We start from the raw sequence: 12390 nt of genomic DNA, 5'->3' as shown, positions 1-12390 counted from the left end.
TTCTTGTCCTATTCTGTTTATGACAATTAAATTCTTTTAACTTTTGGCAACATATTGAATTGAAATAAATATGTGAAGCTCTTATTTAATGAAAAAATGAATTTGTATTTAAGAATAATTTAAATTCAAAAAATAAATAAATAATTGCGCGTACACTACTGTTAGATGTTTGGCCGAGCTCCTCCTCCTATTTGTGGAAAACGTGTTTTCCTTGTTAGGCTCGGAACTTTTCAGTCCATGTGTTAAATAGGAAAGATCTATTGAATGTAACGCAAAGGCCTTCTAAAGTTATATTAAAGCCAATAAATGATGTTCTAATACTCCTTCTGAAATTTTTTATATCGTCTAGCATGCTTGTCGATAGATTCTTCTGAAGAGACTGCTAATATTTTTGTTTTTGATTCATATTTTGTTTCTGACTTTGAAGATATGAAGAACTGCCATTTAATCCCTGAATCTTGTTCTGATTTTGGGTTGCTCATTTTAACTGATGAGGATATTATGAGAGAGGCATCAAAAGTATAAAGTCCTCTCAACAAATGGGCATCCATGGCCTTGCATCAATTATTCTTAAAAAAGGTTCGCCTTTGGTTGAGCCGTTAGCTCTAGTTTTTAATACGATTTTATAGATGGCTAGATTATTATTATCGCGTCGTTCTAATATACCATTTATTTATAATGAACAAGGGCCAATCTACGCTCCACCCGATATCGCTGAAGAATTTGCTAAATCCTGGTCGACCTATTCCCACGACTCCAATTTTCATTCCGCCTTCAACTCGCAAAAAAATCTAACCCTACCTGAAAATTACTCCAACCCATAAACTTCAATTGAAGCTTCGCTCATAGAACCCCAAATTTCTCAACATGAATTCGATTCCACGATCTCAAAAATGACAGGAAAGACACCCGGCTTGGATAAAATATCCTATGAAATACTAAAAAACCTACCCAGCATCCTCAAAATCCGACTCCTGAATCTTAACAATGATATTTTCAATGCTGGAATCTTTCCTCAAGAATGGAAAACTGCTTTAATTCTCCTTATCCCTAAACCTAATAAACCCACTACCCTCATTACGAACTTTAGACCTATCTCCTTACTCCCTTGCATGTCCAAAATCCTTGAGAAGATCATTTCCGTCCGAATTCTGTGGTTCGCTAAAGCAAAGGGATTTCTTAATCCCAATCAATTTGGCTTCCAAAGAGGCATAGGAGTGACCGAGTCGCTTTTATACTTTGAACATTTCGCATCCTCGGCATTAGCGTCAGGTAATCACGTTTCTGTATTAAGTTTAGACTTCGAGAAAGCATCGGCATTCATGTTGTTCTTAACCAACTCAAGCGCTGGAAAATCGGAAACAAAATATATAAATTCGTTAAATCCTTTTTAAGTAATCGCAAGTTTTCAGTCAGCGTTAATATATAATTGTAAATCACAGGCTCATAGCCTCTTTAATGGTATACCACAAGGTTCACCTCTCTCAGTAACATTGTTCACAATAGCTTTCAATGAAATCAGTTCAATTATCGCCTCTAATGCCGAGGTGGAACGTGTTATATATGCTGATGATGTTTTAGTATTTTCCAAATTAAAAAAACCTTAACGAAGTCACTTATACTTTCCTGAACATTTTAAACAGTATAAGCAAATGGTCACAAATATCAGGCGCCAACATCTCAGCAAATAAATGCGCTACTTTTCATATACATATGTAGAAAACGTAAATGTTGCTTCCCCAGTTTGTCCTTCTCCAATGTACTAATCCCACATTCTAACACACTAATGATTTTAGGCTTAACATTTGACAAAAAACTTACATACTATATAAAGAACATTGTAAAGCCATTAGAATAAGCTTATTTTTAAGGCTTAACATAATTAAGTTTTTATCTTCTAAGCACTTCCATGTTCATCCACACACACTTGCTAACGTAACAAAGGCCTTACTGTTATCCAAAATCGATTTTGGACTTTGTATTTACGGACACTGCGCCAAAGAAAATATCAAACTATTAAATGCTCCTTACCATGCAGCAGCTAGAAGGAGTATCCGCGCGTTTCCAACATCACCAACAAAAGCTGTTCTTGCAGAAGCAGGATTACCGGATATACCACACAGAGTCAACCGCAACACAATAATGCTCCTACCCAAGCTTCTTCACTGCAGAAATAAAATATTACTTGGACTGGTAAACTCAGCGAAGCAACAACATAGAAATACCCACAAACCGTCCACCATACAACGTTGTGTTGAACTAATGCACAAACTGAATGTCACATCAGATGCGATTTTGCCACCAATCCCAGTTTTCCACCAGGCTTAAATCCAAAAATTATTTTTATCGCGGATTTGCTGAAATTCCCCAAAGAGTCCACCTCCTCTAATGAATACGTCCAACATTTTTATGAAATCGTTGCTCCTTTAAGAAACGAATGGGAGTTCGTTTATACCGATGGATCTAAAACAGACACCAGTACATCGTTTGCAGTCACAAACCAGCTTGGTGTCACAATCTCAGTCGGGGCTTTACCTTCCTACTGCTCAGTATTCACAGCAGAAGCAGCTGCATTGCTTGAAGCGGTAGTTTATACCTCCAACAAAGGCGGAAAATTCATTATTTGCAGCGATAGTAAATCCGTAATGGACGCTATATTGAACCATTCTAACGAAATTCCAATAATCACTGAAATCCGAAATAATATCGCATTAAATAAAAATTCCAGAAGGATCATGTGGGTTCCGGGTCATGCCGGAATACAAGGCAACAAGTGCGTTGATACTAGAGCCAAAGAAGCTGCTCAAGAACCCCTTCACTTCAGTGCACATTTTACTACCAAAGATATTCGAAAAATTATACTAAAATCTCTTCAGGATGCATACAATAGCCAATGGTTTAATTATCAACACCACTACAAAAAGTACAACCCTACTGGCATCAAGCCGATATATCCTACACACATGGCTTCCAAGAACCTCAAGATATTTACACGCCTTCGAATCGGTCACACTATAGCCAGCCATGTTCACATCCTAAACAGCACAGTCAAACCAGCCTGCCCTTTTTGCAACTCAGACGACTACACGACTTCACACCTCCTCGATACCTGCCCAGGATTGAAATGCACTAGAAATGCAATTCATCCTAACCTTGAACTTTCGAAGCTACTCAACAACACAGATGACAATAGCATTAATTTAATTTGTAAATTTATTAAACTAACTAAATTAAAACTTTAACTCTTTGCGAAAACTAGATATACATATATAAAATTCTACTCCGGTCAAACTCACACTACCCACTAATCCTTTAATACTCCCTCAACTCCTCTCTCCCATCCTCTTGTATAGTTACTTACCTATATTATTACTCTAATTAAGATACCATAAGCCGAAGGCCCTGGCAGCCAGTGCTTATTTCGTAAGTGGAATAGTTATTAATAACTGTTACTCTTTTAAATAAATAAATAAATAAAAATAAATATTGATATATACATATATATATCGTCCACTTAGGATAACAATAGCCTATGTGCTCATAGGCTATTATTATTTTTTTTGAATTTTTGGATTCTCCATCGTCGATTTTATATGTGGTCAAAATTTTGTCAAATTCTAGTTCCACAAAGTGGGTCAAAACGTCAGTCAAAAAATAATAAATATTTACAGACATAACGAGATTTGAGTGAGAGCTACTTTCGACAAAAAGTTTGAAATTCATTTTCTCAAAACATCAAAAAATTTATAGGCTATTTTAATACTAAGGGGACGATATATATGTAATTGGCGCGTACGCCCTTCTTGGGTGTTTGGCCGAGCTCCTCCTCCTTTTGTGGCGTGTGTCTCAATGTTGTTCCACAAATGGAGTGACTTACAGTTTCAAGCCGACTCCGAACGGTTGATATTTTTTTATGAAGAGCTTTTTCATGGCAGAAATACCTACACTCGGAGGCTTGCCATTGCCTGCCGAGGGGCGACCGCTATTAGAAAAGCTTTTTCTTCAATTAGGTGTTTCACCGAGATTCGGACCTACGTTCCCTCTGAATTCTGAATGGTAGTCACGCACCAACTCACTCGGCTATGGCGCCCCCCAGTTTCTCTTTGTGTTTGTGATGTACGTCTTGATGTTTTTTTACGAACGGAGTTTTTTCATGGCAGAAATACATTCGGGGGAAAAACTTTATCTATCATTATTGATGATTATAAAATGCCTTATAACCTTTTTACACCAATCAACATAAGTTCGTTAAAGAGAGGTCCATAGTATCAAATCTTGTAGTTTTTACCGAAAACTATTTTATTGCTTTCCAAGAAGGTTATTTTATAGTTAGAATTTATACAGACCTCTCAAAAGCTTTTGACGCAGTATTACAAGGTTTTAAATTCTAAATTCACTGGTTTTGGTTTTCACTCTACTTCCCTTAGGTGGATAAAGTCGTACCTATCTAACAGACTTTGTGCGGTTGCTATCGATGATGTGTCTTCGCGACCTTTCTTTGCCACATCAGGCGTTTCTCAAGGTAGTATTTTAAGGCGCGTGCTATTTATTTTACAATTTGTCGGTTCCTGCTTACATAGATCTACATTTCTTCTCTAAGACCTAGATCTTTATGGTCTGCAATTGAACATTTCAATGACTCCATTGTTTTTCGAGCGGACCTTGGGTAAACTATTGGGTATGGGAATAAGTTTCCGCCCTTGTAAAAGAGGTGTCGCTGCTGATACTATTTTTGTGATCGCTCTAGTAATATACTGGAGATTTGAAGGTGTATATGTAATTACGGTAATCACGCTCCATCAAATACAACTTGTAAAGAGTGGTTTCGACGCTTCCTAAATGACAATTTCGACGTGAGTGATAAAGATAGCGAAGGGGGACCGAAAAAATTCGAAGGTACTCAACTACAACAATTATTGGATGAAGACGTATGTCGAACCCTTGATGATATGTCCAAAGAGTTGGATGTTGACAGATCAACCGTCGGTAAATATTTGCACACGCGATGGGGACGGTCCAGAAAACATATTTATATCTGGATGCCACATCAATTGAAGGAGAGGGATATCGAGAGACGTTTGGTGACGTGTGAGATGCTTCTTCGAAACGAAAAGGTTTTCTGCATCGCATCGTCACTGGCGATGAAAAATGGATCTATTGTGATAACCCTAAGCGTCGAAAATGTTGGAACCTGCCAGGTGAACCAGTTCCATTGACAGCGAAAAATAATATTCATGCTTCAAAGGTTACGTTGTGCATTAAACCATCTGAAACCATCACGGCCGCTAATGCGTTTGAATCGAGCTCTCAAAGAAAAACGGCCGGAATGTGACGGTAGACAAGACAAACTAATTTTGATATTTAGATTCACTGAATTGGGGAATCTTGTCCCACCCGCCGTATTCTCCAGACATTACACCTTCGGATTACCATCTGTTCCGATCAATGCAGTCAGCCTTTATTGAAGTGCGGTTCACTTCTTACGAGAGCACCGCAAACTGGCTCAAGGAATGAATCAAGTCAAAAGATCTCGACTTTTTCGTCAGAAGAATCCGTATGCTGCCTGAAAGATGGAGCAAAGTTGTAGCTTCCAGTGGCACATACTTCACATAATATCATGTATTATTTACATAATTGTTTAAGTAATTCGTAACTTTGGCTAAGAAAGGACGGAAACTTATTCTCATACCCAATACATTTTGTGGTGTAGACGGAATTATCTATTTCTAATTGTTAATAAGTTGGCGGCCGCCGTAGCCGAATGGGTTGGTGCGTGATTACCATTCGGAATTCACAGAGAGGTCGTTGGTTCGAATCTCGGTGAAAGCAAAATTAATAAAAATATTTTTCTAATAGCGGTCGCCCCTCGGCAGGCAACGGCAAACCTCCGAGTGTATTTCTGCCATGAAAAAGCTCCTCATAAAAATATCTGCCGTTCGGAGTCGGCTTGAAACTGTAGGTCCCTCCATTTGTGGAACAAAATCAAGACGCACACCACAAATAGGAGGAGGAGCTCGGCCAAACACCTAACAGAAGTGTACGCGCCAATTATTTATTTTATTTTTTTTTAATTGTTAATAAGTGTTCTCACTCCGCATACGCCCGAAAACTTAGTCTCTTCCCTATGCGTCATTACATCTTTAGGTCCTTTCTTAATTCGGTGTCTGCGCATAACCAGATATCCTGGGATGCTCCGCCTTCTCACATTAGCTCGCTCTCAGATGGATGCTCGGGAGCTACCCAGAAGATATTTGGGCGAAGTCCGGAAGTTGTGAGGTGCTTGGAAGAAGAATCGTCCTGGCTAATGAATGACAATCAGGGGCTTTCCCCACTCGTGTGAACTTCTACATACGGAACCAGCCTCGCGCCAATGATGAAGAAATTTAGGGATTTAGGTGTTTATTTCGGCAAGAAATTGAGATTCTCCACCCAACATTAACTATTTGTGCGACGTAATAGCGTTGCTTTTCCGGATTCGTACACTCTGAAGATGCTTGATGGTATGTTTATCTAGAGAGATCTAGGCTTGTCTATGCCTCTTTCAACTGAATCTTGTACCATTCATCAAATTTGCCTAACGTTCTTTAAATTTTATTGGTCCTCCAATTAGCAGATTATCCTTTCTTGTTTCCATCTTCGTGTCAAATATTGTAAATCGATCTAAGACGTGTACCTTTCTTTTATGTAGGGCTTACAAAATCAAACTACACCAGATATGCACCTTTAGTCAGTACCCTAAAGGAGTTAAATGACATTCCTAATCTTGGTTCATGCTCATTTGACTGAAATAAATAATAAAAAATGAGTTTGTAATCAACTTTTGTGACATCCAATTCATTAAAAAAATGTTTAACTTAAATTGGTAAACCGAATGTGTTTGCACGCTTGCCTATTAAGCAGTGTTCTGTTATAACGGAAATCAGTGTGCTAATACTTTGTTTATTTTGGCTTAGCAGGGATTCTGTGCGTTTAGCATTGAGAGTCGGCCACAATTGTCGGGCGATTCTGTAGGAGGTTTCATTACGTCACCTTTCATTCGCTACAATTTCTTAAAAAATAAGGAGCTTACGAGTCTGTGAGGGTATGCCTACATCTGTATGTCTTTGGCTGTGCACTCATCAGGCAACTTGGTGCCACGACTCGCTTGTTCGTTGGCCCCGAAGTTACCCTCAATGCCAGAATGGCCTGGAAGGAACCCATGTTACCTTTACAGACGATTATCAAAGCATTTTTTCCGCATTTAATGCAACTGTTTTTAGCTTTGCTCGAGAATTGAGTATGAGCAATTCTGCTGCAGTTAATACTTTACCTTCAGCTTGAATAACTCCATAAGACTCAAGGCCCGTGCGTCGTGTGAGAGCTCATAAGCTTATGGGTTTGACCTTGAGATTTAGAATTAAATTGCGGCAGCATTTTTACAAATTATATTATTTATTATACATACATACATACATATGTATACATATATGTAGGATATAATATTTTACCTTTTCATGACAGTTTTTTCATATGTTTAACCCTTTCGAACCGGCATTCAGCCTATTAAATAAAAATAATTTAACTAGCTCTAACTTATTGGATTACTGATAACTGAAAAGTGTGCATTTAAAGATTTCCCAATTTCGTCATGGGAGGGGCATGGTACAGGGTGGCGCACGAATCGTGCTACAAAAACAAAACGTAATAACTTTTTTTCTGTGTGCGTAATCGGCTTTTTTTTTTTTTTTTGCAGATTAGTATTTAGATTTACAAAAAATGGAGGCTTGGGATACCGAAAAGAGGATTTGGATAGTGCAGCGGTACCATGCTTTGCAGTCCATCATTTCCGTCCAAAGGGAATTTAGGCGGGAGTTTGGCGGCACTCCCCCGAGCAGATGGACCATTATGAGGCTGGTGACATGTTTGCTGAATCTGGAAGCATCGCACGCAGACCGTACCATCGAGATCCCCATGTTCGGGTCGAAGCCACAATCGCGGCTGTAGCATCGTCAATTCAGGCAAATCCAAGAGTTTCGACTCGTAACTTGTCGGCGCAAATTGGAGTTAGCAGACGGTCATTGTAGCGGATAGTTCATGATGACTTAAACTTGTTTCCGTACAAAGTTCAAATCACAAGCAAATTAAACCCTCTGGATTTGCCTATTCGCCTGGAATTTTGCCAAAAAATTATTGAAATGGTCGAAGAAGACAACAACTTCATAAATTGCTTGTTTATGTCTGATGAGGCCCATTTTGATCTAAACGGCAATGTAAACAAGCAAAATTGCCGTATATGGAGTCAATCAAATCCGCAAATACTCCATGAGATGGAACTGCACCCAGAACGAGTCACAGTGTGGTGCGCAGTTTCATCAAGGTGCATTGTCGGGCCATACTTCTTCGAAGAAAACGGTGTAACAGCGACTGTAAATGCGGACCGTTATTTAAACATGTTGAAGGAGTTTTTTTATCCAGAACTGCGGCGAAGACGTATCCCTTTAACAGCATTTGGTTCCAGCAAGATGGAGCAACTGCACATATAGCCAGACCGGTTATGGAGGAGCTCCAACGAAAATTTAGAAATAAATTGATATCCAGAAATTCCACTTTCCGCTGGCCCCCAAGGTCACCTGACCTCACTGCACCAGATTTTTTTTTATGGGGTTATCTCAAACAAGAGGTGTATAAAACAAAACCAAGTAATTTGACTGAATTGAAGCAGTCCATCACAACAATAATTGAGGCGATCCCGACTTCAACCCTTCAGTGCGCAATGAACAATTTTCTCATCAGGTGTCGCATATGCGTGAATGAGCATGGAGGTCATTTACGTTCTATTATTTTCAAAACTAATTAGTTACATAAAATAAAATTGAATTATCTATACAATAAAACAACAAAAAGTTAAATACATTGATTAGAAAAAAAGTTATTACGTTTTGTTTTTGTAGCACGATGTACAACATTGTACCATCAGTACCTTTGAGTGGTATTGCATGTGTACCATCAGTCCTCTATCGACAAGTAGTAAAACTAAGTATAGAATTAAATTTTTATATCATTTAATGGTGAAAAATTCAAGTTATACAAAAATAGTATTCTTATTCAAACAGATTTTTATTCGAAATAAATGTAAAGTATCTTAGCTTCATAAAAAATGTACGGAATCTACTGATTTTCAGATAAGTGGCAAAGCAATTCATGCAAAGTGGTGTATTACTCGTACATTGCTGACAAATTTATTTTGTTCTGGTTTGCTTTTTTTTCTAATGCACATTTGGAGCAACGTCTGAGAGTTTGAATTGGCACCGACAAATGAAAAGATACGTTTCCCAGCTGTCTCTGACGCTTAGATAAACGACCTGATGATTGGGATCTGCGGACGACTGCAGTGTTCTTACCTCTGCTATTAATGACTCAGTTAATGTTATTAGAAATTCGATGGAAGGAAGTTTTTCTCTTCTAAGGTCGCAGTAAATTATCCAGGAATTTACTGCGGAAAACATTAGTAGACGGCAGAAAACCTTTTTCCACCATTTTGTAGACTTCCTATCGTATTCGTAAATTCCTGCCATTTGGTCGGCGCAACCTACTCCTCCCATTGCTTCTTGGTAAAACTTTATAGATTCAGGGTATGATACTGATATTTTTTTTCCATCTTTCAACGTTTTATTAACTGACTGTCAACTCATTGTTGACGTATGATAGGTGTTTAGCACCATAACTTCTTTTGTATCTTGCCACTTAACGCAAAGAAGGCCAGATGTGCTGACCCTGAATGAAGACTCGCTTCTTTTTAATTTCTCATCTAATACTGGTAGATTTTTTCTGTTTCGTATGCATCCTAAAGCTGGGAACTCTAGAGTCTCAAGTAGATTCACAGAAGTAAAAATCTATCGAAACATACCGTCACATCACGTTCTCTTACTAAGCTTTTAACCACACGTTCTCCCAAAGTACCATCGCACTGATTTTGTTCCCTTCCATTATATATATGAAAATCATATGTCCGGGTATACATCTCAGCGTCCAATCGCTGCCACATTTTTATACCACGTTTTACTGGCTTGAGTGGCATATATTGTTTTAAGGACGATCTTCCTTTAAATTTCGTCATTGATTCGTCAATACTCTGCCTAGTACTATCCTGTCGGTATTTCTGAAATGTATTTTTCAGACACTCGACAACATCATCTATTTAGTATGTTTTGCTACAGTCCATTGGCTTTTGAGGAGGTGCGAAATATAATTTTGATGATAAAAATGTATAGCGGTCACAAGATATAGCTGACTTAATAGAATAATTATTCATGGACGGATGGTGTGAACTTTGTTATAAGACACTAGCAAACCCGGCCCCCTTCGCTGGGCACACTAAAATAGAATATATAATATATGGTTTAGAACAGAAAATATATGATTTTCATATTATTTATTTCTTTATTCTTTATTCAAGCGCTTTGGCATAAACAATATTTTTTGTTTTTCTATTTGTTTTTGAGTAAATATAAAATATAAATTGAAAATCAGGAAAAAAGAAGATTGTTTTTAAATTTCATAAGACATAACAAACATACAACCTAGGAGAATTTGTATTTCTCCAACAACAGTTTTTAAAATATTAGTCGGTTTTTTTGCTGTTCGAAATTCATCAAAGCGCTCATTTGTGCATTGTACGATATATGTATGTACATGCATAGGCTGGGAAACAGCTTATGAAAAATTTCGATTGCCGAAGAAGTACGGGGGATTCCTGGATTTATATTACACTCACGATAATCAATTACAAAATGCTTAGGAACAAAATTTCCTTCAGGAGAAGAGCATAACCTTCCTTGTTGTTAATGGGGTTCTTCCAATTCATCCATCGAAACGGTGCTTTCAACTTCTGACAGTTCACTTTTCGACGATGAAGATAAACTAGATTCCTCGTCCTGCAAACTCGATTCCGGCTCATAATTGTCATCACTTCCGCTGGAAAAATCACTTTCTACATTTTCGGAATCTGAGTCCAGTATTTCATCCAGCAGCATTTCCGTTATTTTATCTGTCCTTAGTTTTTTCGACATGGTATTACTTTATAAAAAAAAAAGAGGTCACTTAGTTATTGCAAATAAGCACTGCTGATACAAATAGGTACCGCTACAAAAGACTTCTGATACGTATAAGTACCACGGTCTTAAAACCCCTCAAGAATATACAAATCAAAATATTATTTTCATTAATTCTACTTACATTTGAAGAGGGAATGATTATATCCAATTTTATTAATTTTTTTGGCACCTCACACCTTCTTTTACAATATTTTTAGCACAAAATCAAACACGTGTCAGAAACCTTCGCTATTTCACTCAAAACTGTGCACGCTGCGAGAGAGAAAATGAATTAATGTTTCCATGTACCGTTAAATAACATAAAAAGCCTGCTTTGGTACATTTTATATTGAGTTTGGAATATGTATTTTTGGGATTTAGACCTTTATATATTAAGTATTTAGTGGTACATATGGTGTACCAGGAGGTTCGAAAGGTTAAAAAGCATAACCTCATTGAAAATTTCCTTATAGAGAAGAATCAAAAAATACAAAAGAGCAGTAATATACAAATCTGCAGTAATGTACTCACTGCATTCTCTACTGTACTTGCACGCTGCAAGTCGCCAGCTTTATTCTTTGCATTAGTACGGTTAGCTGCTGACGCGTTCACAATTTCGTTTTGCATGACTATGCTAACCGTATCAGAAAGTTAGAAGTATTTACATACATATATGTATATGTATGCCGTCATCTATGGTTATATTTTATTTAGTGCTTTTGGCTGGCTTCGATTTCTTTCTTTAATTTTTTACCCCTCGCAAGAGTAACGTTAGAGTGAACATCAAGATCCAAATATGTAAGTAAATATGTAGGTACATATGTATGTACATCCTGGGCCGATGTCTGTCGCACCACAACTGCTTTGAATTGTTTTTCTGTAGTTGGAGAATAGTGAAATTTTTCACTAAATAAAACTGTAAAATACTCACTTTTACTAATTTAATCCCAAATTTGTGTATGAATTGCAAGATGGATGATTTTATAAGTACTCCAAAATTGTGGATGAGTCACCACTCTAACCAACCAAACGACAAAATTGAAGCTAAAAAAGCATTTGTGTAGTATCTATGATACATCTACCCATGATCCAGGTAAAATATGTACATACACACACACATATGTATGTATGTATTGTATATTATTTTATTTTACTTCAATTACAAAAGAAAATAACGTTCGATTCTAGCATACGGAATAATCTTAGAAAGATAAATGCTATCAGGTACCTGTTTGAAAATTTTGGAAAATAATAACCTTTAACTTATGAGGGAGGAGAAGTCTTACACCACGTACATATGTATGTATGTATGTTGTAG

The 12390-nt window shown here is 37.4% G+C and overlaps 1 pseudogene; it reads right to left on the bottom strand.

The window, feature by feature from the left end:
• Positions 1-10820: 10820 nt before the first annotated feature.
• The window catches only part of LOC129238301 (uncharacterized), a 36981-nt pseudogene continuing 35411 nt past the window's right edge, over positions 10821-12390 (bottom strand).

The sequence above is a fragment of the Anastrepha obliqua genome, chromosome 2 (assembly GCF_027943255.1).
Source record: "Anastrepha obliqua isolate idAnaObli1 chromosome 2, idAnaObli1_1.0, whole genome shotgun sequence".
NCBI lineage: Eukaryota > Metazoa > Arthropoda > Insecta > Diptera > Tephritidae > Anastrepha > Anastrepha obliqua.
The sequence above is the reverse complement of the archived record's forward strand: the minus strand, read 5'-3'. Positions and strand labels throughout refer to the sequence as shown.